The sequence below is a fragment of the Coregonus lavaretus genome (genome assembly GCF_964263955.1).
Source record: "Coregonus lavaretus genome assembly, chromosome: 6".
NCBI classification, from domain to species: domain Eukaryota; kingdom Metazoa; phylum Chordata; class Actinopteri; order Salmoniformes; family Salmonidae; genus Coregonus; species Coregonus lavaretus.
This window is the reverse complement of record NC_139993.1, coordinates 4547650-4556120: the sequence shown is the minus strand read 5'-3', so window position 1 is coordinate 4556120 and position 8471 is coordinate 4547650. Positions and strand designations below refer to the sequence as shown.

The 8471-nt window shown below is 42.3% G+C and overlaps 1 pseudogene across 1 annotated transcript; it reads right to left on the bottom strand.

The window, feature by feature from the left end:
- Positions 1-5016: 5016 nt before the first annotated feature.
- On the bottom strand, positions 5017-8034 carry LOC311130345 (keratin, type I cytoskeletal 42-like; annotated as a pseudogene). The gene is made up of 8 exons: positions 7966-8034; positions 7474-7556; positions 7039-7243; positions 6579-6740; positions 6369-6431; positions 5707-5872; positions 5378-5466; positions 5017-5096 (listed from the first exon to the last, which is right to left on the bottom strand). The product of its transcript is annotated as a keratin, type I cytoskeletal 42-like (transcript).
- Positions 8035-8471: the final 437 nt, after the last annotated feature.

Here is an 8471-nt window from a genome sequence, read left to right as displayed (position 1 = left end):
AATACAACAGGTATTACAGTGAAATGCTTACTTACAAGGCCTTAACCAACATTGCAATTTTAAGAAAGAATACAAAAAAACAAAAACAAAACAGTTAACAAAATAATAAGAAATAAAAAGTCACAAATAATTAAAGAGCAGCAGTAAAATAACAATAGTGAGGCTATACACAGGGGGTACAGGTACCGAGTCAATGTGCAGGGGTTAGTCGAGGTAATTGACACTAACGAATGCAGCCTTTGACCAATTACAACTACTGTATAGAACTTCTAAAACGTTTTGAATGATGATGAAAGAGGCCCAACATTTCTCTGCATGACAAACCTGCCTTTACTGTATCTGCTCCATGTCTAGCTCTGGTCCAGGGCCTTACATGCGGTTTGAGCCTTGATACAGTACCAGTCAAAAGTTTGAACACACCTACTCATTCCAGGGTTTTTCTTAATGTTTTACCATTTTCTACATTGAAGAATAATAGTGAAGACATCAAAACTATGAAATAATCATGTAGTAACCAAAAAAGTATTAAACAAATCAAAGTATACTTTATATTTGAGATTCTTCAAAGTAGCCACCCGTTGTCTTGATGACAGCTTTGCACACGCTTGGCATTCTCTCAACCAGCTTCATGAGGTAGTCACTTGGAATGCATTTCAATTAACAGGTGTGTCTTGTTAAAAGATTTGTGGAAATTCTTTCCTTCTTAATGCGTTTGAGCCAATCAGTTGTGTTGTGACAAGGTAGGGGTGATAAACAGAAGATAGCCCTATTTGGTAAAAGACCAAGTCAATATTATGACAAGAACAGCTCAAATAAGCAAAGAGAAATGACAGTCCATCATTGTTTTAAGACATGAAGGTCAGTCAATCCGGAAAATTTCAAGAACTTTGAAAGCTTCTTCAAGTGCAGTCGCAAAAACCATCAAGCGCTATGATGAAACTGGCTCTCATGAGGACTGCCACAGGAAAGGAAGACTGAGAGTTACCTCTGCTGCAGAGGATAAGTTCATTAGACTTACCAGCCTCAAAAATTGCAGCCAAAATATATGCTTCACAGAGTTCAAGTAAGAGACATATTTCAACATCAACAGTTCAGAGGAGACTGTGTGAATCAGGCCTTCATGGTCGAATTGCTGCAAAGAAACCACTACTAAAGGACACCAATAAGAAGAGACTTTCTTGGGCCAAGACACACGAGCAATGGACATTAGACCGGTGGAAATCTGTCCTTTGGTCTGAAGAGTCCAAATTTGAGATTTTTGGTTCCAACCACCATGTCTTTGTGAGACGCAGAGTAGGTGAACAGATGATCTCTGCATGTGTGATTCCCACCGTGAAGCATGGAGGAAGAGGTGTGATGATGTGGGGGTGCTTTGCTGGTGACACTGTCTGTGATTTATTTAGAAATCAAGACACACTTAACCACAGCATTCTGCAGCGATACACCATTCCATCTGGTTTGGGCTTAGTGGGCCTATCATTTGTTTTTCAACAGGACAATGACCCGAAACACACCTCCAGGCTGTGTAAGTCTATTTGACCAAGGAGAGTGGAGTGCTGCATCAGATGACCTGGCCTCCACAATCACCCGACCTCAAACCAATTGAGATGGTTTGGGATGAGTTGGACCGCAGAGTGAAGGAAAAGCAGCCAACAAGTGCTCAGCATATGTGGGAACTCCTTCAAGACTGTTAGAAAAGCATTCCTCATGAAGCTGGTTGAGAGAATGCCAAGAGTGTGCAAAGCTGTCATTAAGGCAAAGGGTGGCTACTTTGAAGAATCTAAAATATAAAATATATTTTGATTTGTTTAACACTTTTTTGGTTACTACAGTTGAAGTCGGAAGTTTACTTAGGTTGGAGTCATTAAAACTCGTTTTTCAACCACTCCACAAATGTCTTGTTAACAAATTATAGTTTTGGCAAGTCGGATGGGACATCTACCTTGTGCATGACACAGGTGATTTTTCCAACAATTGTTTACAGACAGATTATTTAACTTATAATTCACTGTTTCACAATTCCAGTGGGTCAGAAGTTTACATACACTAAGTTGACTGTGCCTTTAAACAGCTTGGAAAGTTCCAGAAAATGATGTCATGGCTTTAGAAGCTTCTGATAGGCTAATTGACATCATTTGAGTCAATTGGAGGTGTACCTGTGGATGTATTTCAAGGCCTACCTTCAAACGCAGTGCCTCTTTGCTTGACATCATAGGAAAATCAAAAGAAATCAGCCAAGACCTCAGAAAAAAATGTGTAGACCTCCACAAGTCTGGTTCATCCTTGGGAGCAATTTCCAAACGCCTGAAGGTACCACATTCAGCTGTACAAACAATAGTACGCAAGTATAAACACCATGGGACCACACAGCTGTCATACCGCTCAGGAAGGAGACGCGTTCTGTCTCCTAGAGATGAACGTACTTTGGTGCGAAAAGTGCAAATCAATCCCAGAACAACAGCAAAGGACCTTGTGAAGATGCTGGAGGAAACAGGTACAAATGTATCTATATCCACAGTAAAACAAGTCCTATATCGACACGCACCAAAGTACATCTGGCCCTTCATTGGACACTGTGTTAACAAACCTCCAAACGAGCTTCAATGCCATACAACAATCCTTCAGTAGCCTTCAACTGCTCTTAAACACTAGTAAAACTAAATGCATGCTTTTCAATCGAACGCTGCTAGCACCCGCCCACCCGACTAGAATCACCACTCTCGACGGGTCTGACCTAGAGTATGTGGACAACTACAAATATCTAGGTGTCTGGTTAGACTGTAAACTCAACTTCCAGACTCACATAAAGAATCTCCAATCCAAAGTTAAATCTAGAATCGGCTTCCTATTTCGCAACAAAGCCTCCTTCACTCATGCTGCCAAACATGCCCTCGTAAAACTGACTATCCTACCGATCCTTGACTTCGGCGATGTCATTTACAAAATAGCCTCCAACACTCTACTCAGCAAATTGGATGTAGTCTATCACAGTGCCATCCGTTTTGTCTCCAAAGCCCCATACACTACCCACCACTGTGACCTGTACGCTCTTGTTGGCTGGTCCTCACTACATGTTCGTCGTCAAACCCACTGGCTCCAGGCCATCTATAAATCACTGCTAGGCAAATCCCCGCCTTATCTTAGCTCATTGGTCACCATAGCAGCACCCACCCGTAGTCTGCGCTCCAGCAGGTATATCTCTCTGGTCATTCCCAAAGCCAACACCTCCTTTGGCCGCCATTCCTTCCAGTTCTCTGCTGCCAATGACTGGAACGAATTGCAAAAATCTCTGAAGCTGGAGACTCTTTTCTCCCTCAATAACTTTAAGCATCAGTTGTCAGAGCACCTTACCGATCACTGCACCTGTACACAGCCCATCTGAAATTAGCCCACCCAACTACCTCATCCCTATATTGTTATTTATTTTGCTATTTTGCACCCCAGTATCTCTATTTGCACATAATCTCTTGCACATCTAGCATTCCAGTGTTAATACTATTGTAATTATTCTGCACTATAGCCTATTTATTGCCTTACCTCCATAACTTGCTACATTTGCACACACTGTATATATATTTTCTGTTGTATTTCTGACTTTATGTTTTTTTTTACCCCATATGTAACTCTGTGTTGTTTTTATTGCACTACTTTGCTTTATCTTGGCCAGGTCGCAGTTGTAAATGAGAACCTGTTCTCAACTGGCTTACCTGGTTAAATAAAGGTGAAATAAAAAATTAAATAAATAAATAAATAAAAAACCTGAAAGGCCGCTCAGCAAGGAAGAAGCCACTGCTCCAAAACCGCCATAAAAAAGCCAGACAACGGTTTGCAACTGCACATGGGGACAAAGATTGTACTTTTTGGAGAAATGTCCTCTGGTCTAATGTAACAAAAATATAACTGTTTGGCCATAATGACCATCGTTATGTTTGGAGGAAAAAGGGGATCGCTTGCAAGCCGAAGAACACCATCTCAACCGTGAAGCACGCGGGTGGCAGCATCATGCTGTGGGGGTGATTTGCTGCAGGAGGGGCTGGTGCACTTCACAAAAAAGATGGCATCATGAGGAAGGAAAATGATGTGGATATATTGAAGCAACATCTCAAGACATCAGTCAGGAAGTTAAAGCTTGGTCGCAAATGGGTCTTCTAAATGGACAATGACCCCAAGCATACTTCCAAAGTTGTGGCAAAATGGCTTAAGGACAGAAAAGTCAAGGTATTTGAGTGGCCATCACAAAGCCCTGACCTCAATCCTATAGAACATTTGTGGGCAGAATGGGTATAGGGAAAATTTTAGCATCATGTAGAAGCCTAAACCTATCATTGTTACATTGAACTGGGTGAATGGAATATGAATGACAGTCATCCAATATGCTGTAATAGAAATAAGGCCATGCTCATTAAAAAAATAGTTGTCCTCACTCATCTTAAACAGCACCGACCGCTACTGCTGTAAAGATGTTTCTTTTCATTTTTTTTGAGGACAACAACACACCCTCAATTATGATATCAGTGTCCTGAAATGCATTGACATCTAGATTTTATCAACAGCCAAATGTATCATGAAGCCATAGAGTACAGAGAACGTACATTGCTTGTGATCCTGTGAGTATACAATAGAGCTAAAATAGCTTTATAATGGCTGATGTAGCAAGTAATATTTTCCCTGATGTCACTTATGCAACTGCAATAATCTGTTTCCACTTTTAATTGGGCTGGCCAAAGATGTTTAAATGAGAGAAATGCCACCTGGTGGCAACGAATGGAACAACAGGAAAAACACATTCTATAAATAATATTCCATTTGCTATATGATAGAGCCATATAAGAATTATAAGGTAACATGAGTAAATTACATCAGTTATCATTCAGCTGATGCAATCCTGCCAAAAGGGAAATATTACAGTATGCGACCATGACATATATATATAGACGAGGCTTGAACCCCCGTTTGCAGGGTTATGTGTGTTCCATTACAACTTCACCAGATTCCAGAACTATCTGGCATTCTCAGTTAGTTTATATCCTGGACCTTCTCATCAACCATCTCCTCAACGATCACCCTTACACGCTTCTGCATATGTGGGTTGTACTCTGTGGAAAGAGCCACAGGAATTCATTAATGAATTAATTGTGTGTATTATGGTTAACATCACTTGGTCCTCTGTAGCTCAGCTGGTAGAGCACGGCGCTTGTAACGCCAAGGTAGTGGGTTCGATCCCCGGGACCACCCATACGCAAAAATGTATGCACGCATGACTGTGAGTCGCTTTGGATAAAAGCGTCTGCTAAATGGCATATTATTTATTTATTTATATTATTTTGATTATTTCACTGATTCATTCATTTGATTAATTGTTATCCTGCTTGCTCACCTGCCACCACTTCCTGGTCTTGTTGTACTTCCTGGACCTTTTCGACCACGATCACTTTCCTGACCTCCTGTCGGGTCTCCACATGTCTACTTGTAGACATACAGGGGAAGAACACTTATGGTCAGCTAAACTCACTAACACACATCTTGATCTACTAGTTTGCAATGAGGTTCCAATAAACAGCTGTCATTCACTGAACCCACTGTACCTATTACTCCAACTTGCTCCATCCTCCCTCTACACTTTCCGCTCTTTCCATTCCCCCACCTCGCTATCCCCCCATCCCTTCCCCCTCCCTCTCTTTCCTCCTCTCCATTATCCCCTCTCACCTGAGTCCCTCTCCATCCAGCAGCCTCCTGTACTCAGCGATCTCCATCTCCAGCCTCATCTTGATGTCCAGGAGGATCTGGTACTCGGAGGTACTCCCTGCAGCTGGCTCAGCTGGGAGCCATAGCGACCATTTATATCAGTGACACTCTGCTCCAGGTACCCCTTCTAGGAATGTATTTATGTTTGTAAGGGATGGAGAAAGGAGAGGGTAGTAGAAATTGATGAACAGGGAGATGAAGAAGGGTAGAGATAGTTAGATTGGTGCACATAAAGCTGTTAGAACACCTTGACATTACACCACTGTGGAGGTCTGAAAACATCTAACAAACTTTGATTTTGGAGTGTAATGTTCCTTTAAGACCTAAAGGAATTCCATATTTTAGGAACAGAAATAGGGTAAAGAGAAATGCTATATGTTTAGGGATGCTGATTCACTAAGATGGTTTGGCATCATACTTGAGTGAGCAGGCCATGTAGCTCAGTTGGTAGAGAATGGCGCTTGCAACGCCAGGGTTGTGGGTTCATTTCCCACGGGGGGCCAGTATGAAAATGTATGCACTCACTAACTGTAAGTCGCTCTGGATAAGAGCGTCTGCTAAATGACTAAAATGTCAAATGTAATGCAGTTCAGGCTCTGGAAGGTCCTCTTCAGGTCGGTCACCTGAGACTGAGAGGTATTGACCTCTGTGGTGCTGGTGGTGATCTGGTTCTGAAGCACCTCCACCTGACACACACAAACACACACACACACACCGTATTAGTCAAACGTATAGTATCACTACATGTCAATTGTGCCTCTCACAAAACACATTTAGGGACCCGGGCCCACACCCTTCGAGGCCCCCTGTCCTATTTTCAGAGGTTGTATCACATTGCTCTCGAACCACTTGGCAGCATCTCTCTGGTTCTTCGCCACCATGCCCTCATACTGGGTCCTCATCTCCTCCAGCACCTTGCTCATGTCCACTGAGGAAGCACAGTCCATCTCCACATTCACAGCACCACACTGCTGCGGCCGCATCAACTGCATCTCCTAACAACAGGAAAAGGGGGACAAATTGTGCTATAATACCTGGGATTTGTAGTTTACTTATACACAGGGAAGGGCAAAAGCACCTGAAAACAATGAGTTACTGTATATTTGAGTACTAATAACTGTGAAGTTGCCCTAGATTTGTTGTGGGTGAGTTTTGCCCCCTTGTTGCCAAACATGGAAAGGTCTATATAAATACATTCAAGCGCAAAAACATTGCAAAAACTACAGAGGGAGCCATTGTGTCCAAATGAAAAACCACATGTGGCTGTCCTGGAGTATTGACACCTCAGCCAACAGCACAAGAGTTAAGACTTGAGTGTATGAGGAGAAATGAGGAGGTTTCCTCCTCGTGGTTCTTCCTGATGTAGGCCAGCTCCTCCTTCAGCCCCTCAATCTGCATCTCCAGGTCTCCTCTGGTGAGTGTAAAGCTGTCCAGGACTCCTCTCAGACGAGTCACATTCCCTTCCATCGTCATACGCATGTTAGCCTCCGTCTCTAACCTACAAGGGTTGAGGAAAGGAGAGGGCTTGATTACTTCCTCCTCACAACAAACCAAGATACAACTTGCCCAACCATAAACTGATCCATAGCCCCTGCCTACTCCCATAAGCATTTCTGTAGATCTGGGAGGATGGGATCTACTGAATCTAGAACATATAGGCCAAGAGTTACAAACAGAAACAGTACACTCACAGAAGCTGTGTACAGTACAGAGAAGATGTGCACCTACTTCATCTTGAAGTCATCAGCTGCAAGTCTGGCATTATCCACCCGCAGGATTATCTGAGAGTTCTCCACAGACCTGGCATGGATCTAGGAACAGGAGGACAGCCACAGTCAATGGAATGTAATAACAGTGTCAACTATGTACGGGATATAATGTGTTTAGATCAGCAGATCTGGTCCATGTGTACTGTTCATTCATATACAACAGGACACAGTTTTTCAACGGTCAACAAGATAAATACTGAGAGACAACCGGAATTACACCTCTAATCTATCACTTATCTAATTAATTCTAGTGACTCTCTTCTTTCACAAACCTGTTGGCATCCTCTCAATCCTATCCCCACCTCCCTTCCCACATGGGCACAGACGCCAATTCAACGTCTATTCCACGTTGGTTCAACATAATTACATTGAAATGACATGGAAACAATGTTGATTCAACCAGTGTGTGCCCAGTGGGTTGCTACATTAAGACTACATTACCCAGAAGTACCTTGTTGCGGATGTCTGTGATGGTGGCATAGAACCCACTGAGGTCCTTCTTGTGAGTCGGTGATCTCATCTCGTAGAACTCTTTGATCTGCAGCTCCAACTTACTATTGGCTGCCTCTAGAGAGCGCACCTGTGTACAAAGGGAGTGGAAGGAATCAGTTCAGTTCATGGGTCTATCCAAAATAGGACCTATGGGTGCCATTTGGGGCGCATTCCATCACGTTATGTGAATCAGTGCACTCCCATAACATAATCCCCAACATAATGGAATTTAAAATAAATGATCAAATCCTGCTATGTCATTGTCCTCATTATGTATTTAGGAACGTGTGTTTATAATAGTAATACAGATATGTATTTTAATAATAGTGAGACTTTTCCTTGAAGATTTACAGGCAAACTAGAGGTTACTGTTTCTTCTCAATAGCAATTAGAAAAGTTAATGATGGAATAAATAGTTTTTTAAAAGTTAAAAGTTACTGCACACAGAGTGAGTCCATGCAGCTT